This window comes from Salvelinus alpinus, chromosome 4 (assembly GCF_045679555.1).
Source record: "Salvelinus alpinus chromosome 4, SLU_Salpinus.1, whole genome shotgun sequence".
NCBI lineage: Eukaryota > Metazoa > Chordata > Actinopteri > Salmoniformes > Salmonidae > Salvelinus > Salvelinus alpinus.
Window position 1 is genome coordinate 28,562,206 of NC_092089.1, and position 18,438 is coordinate 28,580,643.

Sequence of the window (18,438 nt, forward strand, 5' to 3'; positions counted from 1 at the left end):
ATACATACACAGTCCTATTATTTTATCCATACATCTATCCATCCAGTAATCTATCCATCCATCCATATATCCATTCATCCATCCATCCAATCCATATATCCATTCATCCATCCATCCAATCCATATATCCATTCATCCATCCATCCAATCCATATATCCATTCATCCAATCCGTATATCCATCCATCCATCCATCCATACCTCTTCTTTAATTCATATGCTGCCTTCACAGTCAGCAGTATCACGGAGATGACTCCTCCAGCCACACCCATCACAATCCAGGCACTGGTGTGGTTCCTAGTATCTGTATGTGAGAGACTGAGAACACAGAAACCTCCCCATGTCTCAATCCAGCTACAGATCAGAGCCAGAGATCTGACTAACACTCAATCTGTGTTGTTTAGCCTGAGTGCCAGAGATCTGACTAACACTCAATCTGTGTTGTTTAGCCTGAGTGCCAGAGATCTGACTAACACTCAATCTGTGTTGTTTAGCCTGAGTGCCAGAGATCTGACTAACACTCAATCTGTGTTGTTTAGCCTGAGTGCCTGTAACGCTCTGGGTGTCGGGGGGTGTGAAGTCAGACGCAGGAACAACAGAGAGTTCAATACGGTGCTTTTAATGCACAACCGGCAAACAAATGTCCACACGGAATTACTGGGTGTAACAAACAAATGTCCCAACTACGGAGGACAAAACCCAGTCCAAAATACACTTGATGAACGAAACAAACAATACGTTCATCTACTCCCGAAATCCAAAACTACAACTGAACAATCCCGCACAAAGAAACGTACGGGCTGGCTGACTAATAAAGCCCAACTAATTAGAATCACCTAAACACAGGTGTAACAAATAAACACATAAGGAGGGGGAGGAAAAAGAGTCAGTGGCAGCTAGTAGGCCGGTGACGACGACCGCCGAGCGCCACCCGAACGGGAAGGGGAGTCACCTTCGGTCGGAGTCGTGACAGTGCCTCTGCTCTGTCATTGCCTCACTCTATAGGCAGTGCAGCAGTGGAGTGTTATTCAAGTGTTTAATTGCAAGATAAAGATGTATTGAATGGAGTCAACTCAGAGAGCTGATAATATGTGGTTATCTCAGCTGTAACACTCCCTCTGAGCCAAGCTGAGTCTCTGAGGTTAAATATGATCCTATTAGAGTAGATCAACACACCTGATGATAAGCTAATGTGAGATAATAAACTGTTGAGCCATATTAAAGTAAAACAGGGTGTAAACACAGGGAGAGAAGGGAGAGTGGTAAAGTGACAACACACCAAGTTGTTGATGAGTAACTGTCGTAGAAAATCACTTCAAATATAACTCTTACAAGAACTTTGTGAACTCAAATATGATTTTTAATACAAATTGTATCACAATCTGGAATGTCCGCGGAACACACACTTTCTCAGAACTCCAGCTACTCTATTTATACACACATAGTATTGTCCGTCCCCTATGAAGTCATTCACCACCATCTGCTTTCAATTTGTTTATAATAGTGGCCGGACCCTCTATCCCAGTGTGTCCAATTACCTCTAGGCGCCACTCTGTCTGACATGTATGTTTGTAATGGAATGGTCAGACCATATGTCTAGTGTCCAATTGCTTTTAGGCGCCACTCTGTCTGACATGTATGTTATTATGTCTATGTCTGCTCTGGTACCCCAATGGTGGAACAAACTCCCTCACGACGCCAGGTCAGCGGAGTCAATCACCACCTTCCGAAGACACCTGAAACCCCACCTCTCCAAGGAATACCCAGGATAGGACAAAGTAATCCTTCTAACCCCCCCCCCCTTAAAAGAGTTAGATGCACTATTGTAAAATGGTTGTTCCACTGGATATCATAAGGTGAATACACCAATTTGTAAGTCACTCTGGATAAGAGCGTTTGCTAAATGACTTAAATGTAAATGTAATTATACTGTTCACCTATCTTATACCTCTATATGTTATCCATGTGTGTAATTGTACTCCTACAATCCCACCTCTGGGGCTAATTAGCCACATAAATAATAGAAACATGACTTTGGGATAGTAAATGAGAATACCTACGATATACAAGAAAATACAAAAACAGAAGAAAGCACATAAACCGAACTAGACCAAACATCTCCAGTTGACATAAGAGTAAAAGATCTAATTAGAAACATTAATAAAACCTAACTAGACCAAACATCTCCAGTTGACATAAGAGTAAAAGATCTAATTAGAAACATTAATAAAACCTAACTAGACCAAACATCTCCAGTTGACATAAGAGTAAAAGATCTAATTAGAAACATTAATAAAAACCTAACTAGACCAAACATCTCCAGTTTACATAAGAGTAAAAGATCTAATTAGGTGTAAAAATTAAGAAAGATAAAATATTACAGATTTGATGAAGCATGTGCGTGTAGGTACTTAGCCTTGCCTGAGGTTATCTCAGTTATGTGGAAAATCAAAATAATACAAGGAGTATCATAATAAATGAATAAGGAAAAAAAATCAAAGACCAACATGCAGTTACAAAAGAAAATTGACACAACATCATTCTAAATTTAAGCATTTCAACATGATCCTCCCTCGCAGACACCTCTCTAATAAAGTGATATCAATGATATCAACCTTTGTTTAGAAGATTAAGGACATGGTCCATAGACACTTGTAACCGGAAAACCCTCTGTTACCTAACATGTTTTTAAAATTAACCTAGTTTTTAGAAGGCATAACTAGCTTTAATTAAAGAAAAACATATATATATTCATTGATATACATATCTAAAAATTCAACCAAACATACAAAAACACAAGGCCTTAAACAAAAATAGATATACTAAAATCCTTACATAGGAGCACAGTCCTCATCCTGACAGATTCTACAATCACCTCTTTGACATTTTGCGCAAAACACAGGGTCTCCATGATGGTCATGGCCTTCCACATTAAATTTTGTGCACCACTTGCACTTACGGCGCAAATGACACTCTTTGTGGACATGTACCAGTAGACATTCGTCTGCATTTGGGAATACAGCATATACAGGCAGACCATCCTTACTGAAATCATGGCAAGCAGAACCACCTCCCGGCATCACTCCATAGAGACAGTTTGGATTGCCAAAGGGGCAGTCCAGAGGTCCACCAACTGCATTGCAAAGTTTTCCATATTTATTGGTATATTGGCCTGGGCTCCCAGGTACAGGATTAATTATCACTGGAGGGTCAGCACTCCTTACAGACATCTGTTTAACTGTTGTCTGGACCACAAGTGATTTTATCAAGGGTAAAACACAACAAAATACAATACCCAGAGCCAATAACCCCCCTCCCAGCACAATAGCCATCCTAGCAAACATAGCTCCCCACTTTCCTAATGCTAGATCCAACCAATCCCAAACATGAGAGTCAAACCCAGCATTTGCCTTAACCTCTGCTCGTAAACCTTTAAGTTTAGCCATAGCGATAGCGAAGGATCCATCAGTGTTATTGGGAATAAAAGTGCAACAATCATCTCCAAACATAACACAAACTCCACCCTTCTCCGCTAAGAGCCAATTGAGAGCCTGTCTGTTTTGCCAAGTCATTTTACTTGTAGCCTGTACCTGTTCCCCCAACGCTGTTAGAGCCGAGTCGGTATAGTTAATTAATCTCTGTTGGTTATAGTAAATATAATTAATCCACTCTAAATTCTTATTAGGTGTTATCCACAAAAAGATTGATTCAAATCCTGATTTAATCTCATCTCTTGCTTTGTACTCGTTAGGAACACCTCTAGGTTGGCCTATTGCATCCAAATAGACCTTGGGGTCAGACTCATATTCTCTTTTTACTCTATTTTTAGTATTTTGTTGCCTAGCATCACTAGGATCCCATTCAATGATAGTTATCTGTTGAATCAACCTAACTCTTGCACAGAGACCTGCCCATCCCTTTGGCAATGTTGCCCTTAATCTCTTTCCCCCACATATCCAGAAGAAATCTGCAACTACCTTGGTCTGTTCTTCATATGGTGCAATTAAGGGTAGTGCTAGAGTTTGATTTTGACAACTATCATGAATGACCACTTTTCCCACCCAACTTCCAGCTGCTTGATAAGTAGCCCTTCTTGGAGTGTCTGCATTCCATGTGGTATCCGTAGTTAAGTGCCATGTGATCTCGCATTGACCTTTAAACTTCCCCATCTCATTCTGTCCTTTTGTGCTGTTAAAACATTCATATGTTTGTTGATAATCTATCCGATATTTATGTGGGACCTCTAGCTTCTGTACTTCCATCCTTATATCCAATTCTTTACACCACTTTCCCCAACCAGTTTGATTGTAATACTGATGATAATATGGATTACCCAAATATGACAAACATTCAGCTGGGCAATAAGGCCTTTCTGGTCTACTCAAATGACAAAAGTTCTTATTAAAATCAGCACAGTCCTTGTAATCATAAGGACTTGGTACCACCACTAATTCTGTCAGCGGAGAGGGTGCACATAGTAAGCAATTTGTCAATTTTAATTTCATTGCTGTATATTGAGCCCATTCATACCATTCATTTCCTACTAATTTCTTCAATGATTTGTCCTTGTATAGTTCTGGGGTTAAAGCATCAGTTGGAGTCACATTGTCCTTTTCTCGAGACAGATTGTTAGTGTTTTTCAGAAAGTTCCAAATGTCAGTAAAAAACCCTTTTGGTTCTGATGCCTCAGGTTTCTTTGTGGGTACATTAGACTGTTTGTTAATAGCAATGGATGATACCTTGGTAGTAACCGCTGTAATCCTTGCAGCAGTTTCCACTGTTGTTGTCGTTTTAGTTATCACCAGCTCTTCCTGTTTAGGTATTGGCGTAGGACCAATTCTAATGACTGTGGTGCTACTCCCTTTGGTCAATCTGGTTCTCGTTATTTCAACTATTAAGTCTTCACCTTCAACTGGTTCAATCTGATTCATGGTGAGCACCCACTCATCTACTTCTTTGGTTAATGTCAGGTCACATCCTTTTGGGTCCCAAATGACTTCTCCCTTTGTTTGGTGATGTGTCCATCCACAGAATGCAATCTCAGGTAGAGGCCTGATCCTTTTGATTGAGATTGTCTTCTGTTCTCCTGTTTCAGTTATGAGTTGAGGTGGAACAGAAATTCTAACCTTGTCAGTTTTTTTTAATTGTTCGGCTGATTCCTCTCTTCTCTTCCTGCCTCCACCATACTTCTTGATCGTGTGTGAGTCTGTTGTTTCTGTATTAGTGTTCATTATTACTTTTGCTATGTCAATGTCTTTCTTCCGCCATTCTAACTTCAATTGTTTGTTAGGGGGACCCTTCAAGAGTTGAAAAGTCAATTGTGGGGAAATCCCCTTCCCTCTCTTGTGAGGCTTCTCTTCCTCCTTCTTCCCCTGAGGCTCCCTCCTCAGGCCGGACTGGGCTTTCATCTGGAAGGGTATCAATTTCAGGGAAGAGATGTTCCCATTCTGCAGGTGGTACTTCGGGATCCCATTGTGGAGGGCTTCTATCAAAGAGGTCTGCCACAGCAGGTATGTCATCAGGAGTAGCAGGCATGTTACTCCCCCCCATTTCTGGGCTCTCTGACCATACCTGAGGAAGCTTTGGTTGTTTGTCCCTTTCCTGTTTAGACTGTTTTCCCCTGGTACTTCTTCTGAGAGCTTTAATTGATGCACTCGTCGTATCTTGGCTTGTATCTGGTCTGCCATTTTCTTGACTCCTCCCTGGTGTTTTGATCGTTTCCTCTGCTCCTGCTCCCTCCGAGCTCCCGCCTGGTGTATCAGCATCCTCTGTGTTCTCATTTCTATGTGGTTGTATCCTTTTCTCTGTTGGGACTCGTGTGCAGTGGTTTAGATGATACCACGTCTTGCTTCCTTTCACCTGGACTGCTGTTTTTGTGGCTGCGGCCACCTCGTAGGGTCCTTCTCTCCTCGGCTGATCCCACTTCCTTCGGAACACTCGAACGTAGACCAGATCTCCTGGTATCACTGGGAGAGGTCCTTCAGGTCCAGGCTCCGGCACCGTCTTTTTCTCCTGTGAATATATAGCTTTGTGTATTTTGGTTAGATACATCACATACGATTTTAATTCACTTTGCAATATATCCAAGGAGGGACCTTTATACAATCCTCCTAACATTGGTATAGGCATGGGTCGACCCGTAAGCATTTCATGCGGCGATAGATGCGTGTTTCTGTTAGTTTCCATGCGGCAACTCATTAGTGCAAGCGGTAAAGCATCCACCCAATTAAGCCCTGTAGATCTACAAATCTTTGTTATCTTGTTTTTCAGAAAACCGTTAACTCTCTCAACCATCCCCTGCGATTGGGGATGATAGACACATCCCAGCCTTTGTTTCATCCTTAGCTGCTGTATTATTGTTTTTACAACTTTTTGTATAAACGCTGAACCATTGTCTGAGCTAATTTCGGACGGAATCCCGAATCTGGGAATTACTTCTGTTGATAAGAATTTTATCACTGTTCCTGACCCCTGATCCACTGATGGTACTGCTTCTACCCATCTGCTGAACCTGTCTATGATAACTAACATGTACCTTTTACCCCTTATAGGTTTTATCATGTCTACATAGTCCATCACAATATGTCTAAACGGGCCTTCTGGAACCGGTATGTGACCTATAGGCGTAGCTATACCTTTACGTATGTTGTTTTTTGCACATATTTCACATTTTGACAAAATCTCATCTACTGTTGCCTGTAGATAAGGTGACCAAAAACCTTGTTTTTTGATTTTTCTTATCACCTCCCCCCTTGCACAATGATCAATATCATGTGCATCATTAATAAGTAGCGTCAGTAGAGTGGTGGTGGCCAATATGGCACCATCATGTGTTCTCCATATCCCATGTCTATCTACCGAGGCCCCCCTCTGTAGCCAGGTATTCTGTTCAGTAACACCAGCACGAGCCTGAATTTGAATTAGCTCAGCCGGAGATGTAAGAGGTGCAATAGCAACCATGTCCATTAATGGTGCAATGAGAATAGGAACAATACATTTAGATGCTTTTTTGGCAGCTTCATCCGCTGCATTATTGCCCCTAATAACAAAATCATTACCTTTTTTGTGCGCTTGACACTTGATTATAGCTAACTTCCGAGGATACATTAATGCTGTCATTAATTTAACAATTTGAGCATGATGTTGGATGGGAGTTCCATCACTCTTTCGAAAACCTCTCTGTTTCCAGACTGCACCAAACAAATGACATACGCCGTGTGCGTAAGCGGAATCAGTATAGATATTAACGGTTTTACCTCTTCCTAGCCCACATGCTGCAGTCAGAGCCTGTAATTCAGCTAGCTGGGCAGAGCAAGGCTGAGGACAATGCTCTAATATTTCCTCAGTGAAAGCTTTCCCCTTTTGCTTAACTACCGCAAACCCTGCATGAGTACCTGTATAATCTTTAAAACAAGAACCATCTACAAAGTAACTTTCCAGGTCATATCCCTCTTGACCTATTAATGGAATTGATTCTAAGTCTGGACGGAGTTTGGTAAATGTTAAAGCCTCGGCTACACAATCATGTGCTTCTCCTTCAAAATCAAATGGAATCCTTTCTGCCGGATTCACAGTGTTACATCTTTTAATGAGAACGTCAGGGTACGTGAGTAAGCTCATATAATCCATCGTCCTTGCATTAGTTAACACAAATTTACCCTGTTCTATCAACTCCACTATTTTATGATGAGTGCTGATAATCACCGGATACCCCATGGTTATAGTTGATGCTTTGTCATATGCATAATGCAATGCTGCTAATCCCTGATAACACGGTGGGTATCCCTGAGCTACTGGATCCAATTTAGAGCTATAATAAGCAATAGGTTGTTTCTTCCTACCACTACAAGTTTCTTGCATAAGAACAGCTGCTGCATAATTGTTGCACCTGTTTGCGACGTATAACAAGAATGGTTTAGTGTAATCTGGGGTGGCTAGAGCTGGTGCTGTTTGCATTTCTGTTTTAAGTGTTTCAAATGCAACCAACGCATCAGTGTTCCAATCTAGTCTTGCTCTTAGATTAAGCTGTCCAGCTTCTTTCATTATTTCTCTCAGAGGAGCTGTTTTAACTACATACTCTTCTATCCAATCAGAACTAAATCCTGTCATTCCCAAAAAGGTCATCATTTGAGCTACCGTTTGTGGTAACGGTGCTTTGCTAATACCCTCTAGCTGTCCAGGAGCTATTGCTTTAGTTCCATGAGCTATTGTTCTGCCTAAGTACTCAACCTGAGGTTGACAGTACTGTAGTTTTGTTTTAGAGACTTTGTGTCCTCCTTCTGCTAAGCGTTGCAGTACTTTTAGTGAGTCAGAATGACATTGTTCCAAAGTTGAGGCACAGATCAACAGGTCATCCACATATTGGATCAGTGTGCCATCTAACATTAATTCTTCCAGGTCTGCTCTCAATATCTGATTGAAAAAATGTGGACTATCCTTAAAACCCTGTGGGGTCCTAGTATAAGACAAAGTTTTGCCCCTATATCTAAATGCAAACAAATGTCTGCACTCCTCCGCCAGGGGTATACTAAAAAACGCTCCACATAGGTCAATAACCGTGAAGTATTTGGCCTCCGGGGGAACATTGGTCAGCAGAGTGTGAGGGTTTGGGACTTCAGCAGGACAATCCTGCACTATATCGTTAACAGCTCTTAGATCATGGACCAGTCTCCATTTTTTACCATCGGCTTTAAGAACAGGTAGCAAGGGTGTATTGCAATCACTGGGCATCTCTATCAATACTCCTGCCCTGAGCAGTCCTTCTATTGTCAATCTTATTCCTTCTTCAGCCTCAGGCTTCATAGGATACTGGGTTTTCCATGGAAGTTTGGCATTAGGTTTTATTTTGACAGAAACGGGACTAGCAGATTTAACTAGTCCTACGTCTGTATCGTGTTGCGACCATACCTCAGTTGGTATGGTTTTCTCCATTTCTGCTCTAAGTTCACTGATTAATCCTATTCCTTCACCTAACACTACCTGCTGGCCTGCACTAACCTCTACCTCCCTTGGATCACCAATCAACATAGTAGTGGTAACTATTTTGATGAATGATTTATCCTTTGAATGAAAGATTAGTGGATTGTCAGTTTTATCCCACTTCTGTTTCCCAACTTCCTTCATCATCGATCCTAGATCTTTAGATGTATAACCCTGATTTACCAGTAAAGTAATGTGAGGAACAGAGTCAGAGACATTGAACCATGTCTTCACAAATTCAGACCCGTCTCCATCCATCACATCCATTGCGGCTCCCTGCTTTCCAATAACTATAATTTGAGACATTATTGGTGCTTTCCTTCCATATGCCCCCATAACCCAAAGTTGTTCAAGCAATGGGTCCAGATGTGGGTCAAATTGCATTGTGCAATGATATTCAGATTTAGCTCTAACTGCTTTAGGTATTTGGGCCTGGATGAATTTACCCCATTTCCTGACAGTTCTATCCACATCTGCTTCAATGCCTCCTAGCCAATATACATTAGCTGTTCCTTTTGTACCCATCACTGGTAATTGTAATCCTGTTTTTTCAATTATTACTCCATCAGGAGAACATTTAATTTGTAAGCCCAACTTGCATAGTGCGTCTCTTCCTAATAGATTAACTGGTGTTCGATCTGACACTAAAATTGGAATTGTGACTGATTTACCATCAGTCGTTAGCCGAACTGGAGCGGTCATTGGAATTAACTGCGTATTTCCCGAGAATCCTATTGTTTTGGCATATTTACCAGACATGGGGAGATGAGAGGCATAATTTGGACTCACACATGTGTAAGTAGCTCCAGTATCTATCATCATGGGTGTACCTCTGTTTTCTATTTGAACCTGCAGTATAGGTTCTTGATCAGCCCTTGTTGTTATTATTGGAAACTGACCCTCCCCTTTGGGATTCCCTGGGCATCCCTAGTTTTGTTGATTAGGCCCTGACCATGTGTTCACAGGACCTGAAGGTTGGTTAGGGTTGCCTCGCCAATCATTATTTTGATTCCAACCATTCTGATTTTGTTGGAAGTTTGGGGTATTATTCGTCGGTGGCGATCTACTATTTCTATTTCCCTCAGTCCGATTCTGCCATGGGCGTGTAGGGCACTCTCGCCTGTTGTGTCCTGTTTGCCTACATCCCCAACAGGTGCCTGGTGGCCCTCGAGAGTCTACAGATCCCTTGCCTTTATCAAATTGTACAGTTTTCTGTTGTTTTTTCCCCCCATTCCAAATCGGGGGCTGTGTGTACACATTTACTACTGGCGGTGCAGGTAACACTTGAGCCCGACCAGGGCCGAACAGCTGTGGCTCTCCTGGGGAGACAGCAGCCATTGTTCCCATCTCTGGCCCAGGGGTAGTGACGACAGCCTGGACTTTCTTCTTCCCTTTGTTGGTTAGCTCATCCAACTGCAGCAGGGTCAGTCTTCTCTGAATGTCTTTGCCTTGATCTATCTGTCTCTGTTCATCTTTTCTGTGTTTCTCTACTGCATGGACCACGTAGTCACAGAATTCCCTGTAAGGTTTTGAAGTAAGTCCCACCACATCCTCCAGCCTTCTCCTTACTGGCTGGGGCATGGCTTCTATTATTGAATTTCGGAACATAGTTGTCATTAGGTCATTGCCCTCAGGGTCTTGCTCTGTTTCCATCCTCCACCTTTTCAGCTGTCCATGTAGGTAGGTAGCTGGGTTTTCTGTGTCCCCGATAATTCCACCTCTTAGTGCTTTGGGATCCACTTTTGTTGGATATGTTTCTCTTAAAGCACGCCAGATGGCTGGTCTGTATCTGTCGAACAGTAATCCATCATTTATCACTCCCCCATCTGTACCATCGATGCCACCGTCCTGCATGATCTCTCCCATAGTATGCATGCTCGTCACCCTGGCCAGTAGTGCCCTTATGTCCCCCACCGCCAGCAATTTCCCCACTGTATGTTCTTCAAATGTTCTGATCCATTTACCTGCCCCTTCATGTAAATCAGGTAGACAGACAACCAAACCCTCCAAATCCTGTGTAGCCCATGGCGTATAATGTCCCTGATTGCCTTTTATCAGAATCGGACATTGTTTTCCATAAAAGCCAGATTCTTTTCTTGACCCTTCTCTACGAGCCCTGGGGTAGTTTTCCACCAACTCATCGGTTATGTCCTTATTGGTGCTGCGGGCCCGAGCTTTTTCTTGTTTATCTAGTCTTCTCTTGCTTTCTTCTAGGTTTGACTTTAATAGTCCCAATTCCTTATCTATTTTTTGTCCAAGTAATTGACCCTCTTCTTCCAGTCTGTCCCTATATTGTCTATCACTATCTTCCTCTTCTTCTTCTGATAACTCCTTATCTACTCTTGCTGTTTCTAATGCTGCCAGAGCCTTTCTTAAACCCCCATAACAATTGAAGCCATCTCCCTCAATCCTAGAATCTCTTGTAGTCTTTCTCTGGTCCTTGTCTGCTGAATAAGATGATGCACATGCTGCTTCAGGCTCAGCCCTTTCTTCTCCTTCTGTTAAGTCTATTTCGCCTAGTATATCCAAATGACCCTTTATCATTGGAAATTGTCCATTGAAATAAGGTGGGGGGTTAGGCATCCATTCATTTTTCATTTTCATTGTTTTGTCATCTTTCTTCAGCATTTCTCTTGCCTTTTTCATGCTTTTTAACAAACCAGATCCTTCTTCTTTGAACATTTTTAGTATTTCATTTTCTCTTTCTCGTTTATTTCTTCTTTTTTGTTTCTTGTCATTTGGTTTGTGGTTCTTTATTAGTGTCTCCATTTCCTCACACACCGAGACATCCAACGTTCCCACCGCTGGCCATTTGGTATTTAGTTTTCTTGTGCGTTTCTCCCATTTTATTGAAGTTTTTATTATTTCTTTTTTACTCAAGGGATGCCTTGCCCCTAAGATCTCTACTGGTGTTCTATTCATTTTATTATAGTTCTAATCAATTTTATGATTTCTTTTTAATACCATATCTTTATCTTTATTTATTTATATTGTTTATACTTTCTTACCTCTACTTCATGTTCCTTATTGCTTGATCCTAAATTCAATTGATTAGTGTAGCAAGCCTCCCCTTGTCTCCTTTTTATCCTGGTCACTCGATTTTGCACCACTGTCTACTCATCAGGCTATTTTTAGACCGTAGCTTCTGTAGACACAGAGTGTCTGACGGCCTGTTTTTTTCCTCTTTCTTTGTTACACCGTACGCGAATTCTTAATGTGTCCTGGATTCCACTATTTATCTTACCCAACCTAGATTCATTATTAACTTTATAGTATAATTTGAATATATTGGCGCTCCTACTTTCTGTTTTGTTTCACACTTTTCTATCCGTATTTATACTATTCGGTTAACGCCTTTTTAAGTATTTTTATTTATTCTTTGTTTTGACACCTTTTTTAGTAATTCTACTATGGTCGCTTATTACTTTATCACATCAGTGTTTTTATCCTTGATTACAACTTATTTTACTTCGATGTTTCTTAATTTCGTTCCCTCTGCCTAATAGCAGTTAACAGCACCACTCCTCAACGTTCTACTCTATTCACAGGAAGGCTGCGAGCTCCCTCTTCTGGACGTTCTGCCTACACACACACAACTTGTCTTCACTAATGTTCTATTTTTACACAGATCCACTCATTTCTTACAACATTCTCATTCATCCTTCTTATTTTTCACCGGTTCATTCAATCCCTTTGTTTTTACCTCAAAACAACTTAGTCTTTCTTTATTGACTTAATTCACTTCCTCCTACATAAGCCTAGACTGCTAAGATTTCTACAATATGACGAGACTACTGTCTAATCGGATCAGCTAGTCTTCATATCCTATTCACCCCCCCCAATACTGATCTTTTCTTCTATTATTAGAGTAGTATTGTGGCGTGACCTACTGAATTACAAAACCCTGTTAGCTAGACAGAGCGGTTTTTTTATTCGCAGGATTTCTTTTGCATTTGAACGCCGCACAATCGGGCCAACGTTTTCCTGCACCTACATATTTCACCCGTACAGTCCTCCTTTCAGAGCGGAAACTATGAATATTTATTTAACTACTGATTTATGTTTTGACCGTATAAGTTACTTTTGCAGTTGAACGCCGCACAATCGGGCCAACGTTTTCCTACAACCTACTGATTTATGCTTTGACCGTATAAGCTACTTTTGCAGTTGAACGCCGCACAATCGGGCTAACGTTTTCCTACAACCTACTGATTTATGCTTTGACCATATAAGCTACTTTTGCAGTTGAACGCCGCACAATCGGGCTAACGTTTTCCTACAACCTACTGATTTATGCTTTGACCGTATAAGCTACTTTTGCAGTTGAACGCCGCACAATCGGGCTAACGTTTTCCCTGCCTTCTAAATATTTCACCCGTTCAGTCCTTCTTTCAAAGCGGTAACCATGAAATATTTATTTAACTACTAAATATTCACCAACAGACCCTTCTGCCGCGACGTGAATATCCCACCCAAGCAGACCTTTTTAAAAATGTTCCTTTTTTAAAGAGCAGTATGGTGGCTTCCTAACTACTTATTTATGCAGTTCTCTGTTATCTCTAGAGCCGTTATTCATAAGTAACCTGTCCAAGCATTCCTTCTACTAATTTTATTGAAGAGGTATCACAGGATTTTCTACCTACATTATCTGTTTTGACCGTATGGGCTGCTAGTTGTAGCCCTGCGCCTGAGCCCAGCCGCTCAACTAGAGAGTACAAACAGTCGCGCCGATCAGTCCACACAAGGCTGCTCAAAATGAATGGTCCGATGAGAGGGGCAGTCCGAATCACACACACCCGACACGAGTCGCCCGCTCAGGTTGACTGAGGTGTGTTTACGCACATCCCAAAACAGATCCTGATACGGTCGAACCCGGCCAAGCAGAATCAGACGGAACAACTCCCCCAATCAAACCAGACACATGAACCTGTCTCGAGCAGTCCAACCAGAACAAATGCCCGCTCCCCCCAGCCAAACACCCGACACAAGCAAAGTTCACAGTTCCAGTTCACTCAATCTCTAGACATGCGCATTCATACAAAACCCAAACTCACACATGCATGCACATTTATTTGAATTCAAAAGTTCTTTCGTTTTTATCGTTTTTAGGAAATTTGAGAGAGAGACCTACATGACATTCCTCCCGCTGAGACAGGACTCTGAAGCAATCTACACAAACATTTCAACTATTGTAAGAACTTGCTTACCGTATATAGTTGGGTGGCCACCTCTGTTTGTTAGATTGTCCAAAGAACCCGTCAGCCAAGAACGTCTCCGTCCCTGTCACTCCTGGCAAGCTCGCCAATTATGTCGTAGAAAATCACTTCAAATATAACTCTTACAAGAACTTTGTGAACTCAAATATGATTTTTAATACAAATTGTATCACAATCTGGAATGTCCGCGGAACACACACTTTCTCAGAACTCCAGCTACTCTATTTATACACACATAGAATTGTCCGTCCCCTATGAAGTCATTCACCACCATCTGCTTTCAATTTGTTTATAATAGTGGCCGGACCCTCTATCCCAGTGTGTCCAATTACCTCTAGGCGCCACTCTGTCTGACATGTATGTTTGTAATGGAATGGTCAGACCATATGTCTAGTGTCCAATTGCTTTTAGGCGCCACTCTGTCTGACATGTATGTTATTATGTCTATGTCTGCTCTGGTACCCCAATGGTGGAACAAACTCCCTCACGACGCCAGGTCAGCGGAGTCAATCACCACCTTCCGAAGACACCTGAAACCCCACCTCTCCAAGGAATACCCAGGATAGGACAAAGTAATCCTTCTAACCCCCCCCCCCTTAAAAGAGTTAGATGCACTATTGTAAAATGGTTGTTCCACTGGATATCATAAGGTGAATACACCAATTTGTAAGTCACTCTGGATAAGAGCGTTTGCTAAATGACTTAAATGTAAATGTAATTATACTGTTCACCTATCTTATACCTCTATATGTTATCCATGTGTGTAATTGTACTCCTACATAACGTGAACTGTTATATCTTCCTGTTTCCCCAGGACAGTCCAATAGAGTGAAAGAGCTGGGTCTTTTCTTTGAACTGAGTTCAAAACAAGCAATCAGATTGGCTACAGTAAAACAAGCAGTGTCAGAATGAAAAGGTGAAACTGTATTACTCTAACCTTGATTGATTGGGACATGGTCATTACTGTGGAGATTGGTGGCAGGTTTGTAAGGTCCATTACTGCAGTTAGCTGAAGAACACAAAATAAAAGAGATGAATCAGTCATTTGTCTGCCACACCATAATAAAAGTACTGCTGCTAATACTGTCTGTCAACTGTGACAAACTTCCCCTGTCACATCCTGTCACTCATTCATACAACAGCCTCTAGCAGCTTTGTTCTTAGTGTGTGTGTGTGTGTGTGTGTGTTTACTCACTGAGGCACTGCACCTCCCAAAATGGTGTCTGTAAGAGAGAAAAAACTGGTTGAAAAGAGGACAGAGAGAGAAAGAGACATTCTTTCTCACATGTTCTGATTGACATGTCAGGATTTATACCAACACTCACATGACATATCCCTCCCACCCCCGTCCTTCCTGATAAAGTAGGTAACATGTTAAAAACTGGGGTGTAGACACACTACGACATAGACAGACACATACGTGATCTTATTGGTGTATCTTAAACCATGTCCGTGCTTCATCAGATCCAACAGACACACTAGAATAACCACATCAGTAACAGTAACATACCACAGCCTGTGTGCAGTCCACTGAGTAGGTCAGTCTGTCCAGGCAGCCTCAGATAGTGATGTAGTGACTGGTCCGAGCCAAAGTACGGTTTTTGTCCATCTCTTTGTTATTGGCAAGAACAGTCATCTAAATAAAGTAAAAGAGACAACATAAGTCAGAGGTTTAACATAATGTACTGTAGTTCAGTGTTTCCCAACTCCTGGTCCTAAAGAACTACTTTTGTTCAAGCTCAGCACTAACACACTGCATTGCTTATCAAGAACATGATTAGTTGAATCAGGTGGGCTATGTTTATGCTTTGCTGGAGCAGAAGGCTGAAGCTCTTTAGAACCAGGCTTTCAATTACTTGAACATTTTACCACTCCTTAATGAGTCGTCATATTGTTGGTAGCTTCTGCTGTCACTCATGTTTTCATCCAACCACTGGGTCTCACAATTGGCCAAAGGCGGAGATTCAGGTAGTTCATGGAGGTCATAGGTCGTTGTATAGTTAGGATGTTGGATCACCTTACAGTTAATGTTGTGAGTGTCTACAACAGGTAGCAGACACCCCACTAGGACTGTGAAAAAGAGAGAACTCAGTTACAAGTTTACTCCATCAATCACAACATTTCATTTTGTCAGTGTTGCATCAAGTTAAGCTATTGCGAAAGCTAAATTAAAGCAGGAAATCTCACCACACACAGCACAGGCACAATGTGTCTATGCATTGTTGGAGACATGCAGCATGTAAAAAAAAAAGTGAACAGCAGACTAAATTGTTTGTGGAATTGGAGTGTTTTTGTGTTGGGAGGAGATTGGGGAAAGTGATCAAACATACCATCAATATGCTTAAATTGTGTCTGAGTTCCTCTCATATGCTCCACTACGCCTATATACTGTAACTGTCTCCACTCTCCACCCATAAGAAGGTGCACCTTGGCTTTTAAACCGGATCATGCTTGTTTGGACCGGCTGATGGGGATTCCCCCCATAGACGTCGATTTGCTTGCTTGGTACTAGCATGGTACCTGCTACTGTAAGGCACAAATCAGCCTACGTGGAGGAGCCTATTTCGCCCCATTCAATGGCTAGGCGATCGTGTCTAGTATGGATGCGTTATCTATTGTTTTAAAATGGAATGAATGGTCAGTTACAAAAAAGGCACGTTCCTCCCAATTTATGAAATACCGGCAGTATGGGGGTCCTAACATATACTTTAAAACCCATATCATCACGTTTATACAAATACGTTGATAAAATCTGATACAATTCAAAAAGTGTGTAATATACATGTAACGTTACGAAGTTTACAATGTGAGCACACCCAATGTATTGGCAGATTGCGAGTTCTATGTTGCACCACGAATGTACAGTGGTGGAAAAAGTACCCAATTGTTATACTTGAGTAAAAGTTAATTTACCTTAATAGAAAATTGCTCAAGTAAAAGTGAAAGTTACCTAGTAAAATACTACTTGAGTAAAAGTCTAAAAGTATTTGGTTTTAATATATTAGCAATTACATTTACTTTCAATACTTAAGTATATTTTAGCAATTATATTTACTTTTGATACTTAAGTATTGAAAGTAAAAGTATAAATCATTTCAAATTCCCTATATTAAACAAACCAGATGGCAACATTTTCTTGTTTTTTTTATTTACAGATTACCATGGGCACACTCCAACACTAAGTCATAATTTACAGACAAAGCATTTGTGTTTATAGGCTACCTGCATCTAAGAAAACCATGACAAAGTTGAATTACAATCTTAAACCCAGATCTTAGTCTGTGGCCTATGCCTATTGAAATGAGCCATTTATAACTGTTTGTAGTCTTAACACATGGCACATAATAATGGCACAATTGCCATAAAATAGCCTAACATTCGTTTTTTTGAGCTTGTCCAAGTGTTTCTTGCTCAGAGATTTCGAGAACCTCTGTTCAACTTTCATCACTCAAACTATCCTGTCGGATTTATCTATAGTTATGCACATGCGCAAAAGGGATTTATTTACAATTATAAACTGGGTTCAAGCCCTGAATGCTGATTGGCTGAAAGCCCTGGTATATCAGACCATACACCATGGGTATGACAGTTTTTTTTTTTACGTTGGTAACCAGTTTATAATAGCAATAAGGAACCCTGGGGGGGTTGTGGTATATGGCCAAAATGCCACAGCAAATGGCTGTATCCAGGCACTCTGCGTTGCGTCATACATAAAACCTCTTAGGGATCCCTTCACCCCCATTCCCGCTCAAATCCCGGTAACGGGATTGATTTAACAACATCCAGTGAAATTGCAATGCCCCAAATTCAAAAACAGAAATACTCATAATAAAAATTCACTAAACATACATGTGTAATACATCAAAATAAAGCTTAACTTCTTGTTAATCCAGCCGCAGTGTCAGATTTCAAAAAGGCTTTACGGCGAAAGCAGACCATGCAGTTATCTGAGGACAGCGCCCCGCATACAAACACATGAAAATCATATTTCAACCAGCCAGGTGCGACACAAAAGTCAGAAATAACGATATAATTCATGCCTTACCTTTGAAGATCTTCTGTTGGCACTCCAAAATGTCCCAGAAACATCACAAATGGTCCTTTTGTTCGATGAATTCCTTCTTTATATCCCCAAAATGTCCATTTATTTGGTGCGTTTGATTCAGAAAATACACTGGTTCCAACTCACCCAACATGACTAGAAAGCATCTAATAAGTTACTTGTAAACTTGGTCTAAACATTT

General features: G+C 41.1%; 1 long non-coding RNA gene across 1 annotated transcript; it reads right to left on the minus strand.

Moving 5' to 3' along the window:
- Positions 1–15,076: 15,076 nt before the first annotated feature.
- On the minus strand, positions 15,077–15,912 carry LOC139572463 (uncharacterized). The gene is made up of 3 exons (XR_011674418.1): positions 15,705–15,912; positions 15,390–15,417; positions 15,077–15,203 (listed from the first exon to the last, which is right to left on the minus strand). It is a non-coding gene; the product is annotated as an uncharacterized lncRNA (long non-coding RNA).
- Between the last annotated feature and the right edge of the window lie 2,526 nt (positions 15,913–18,438).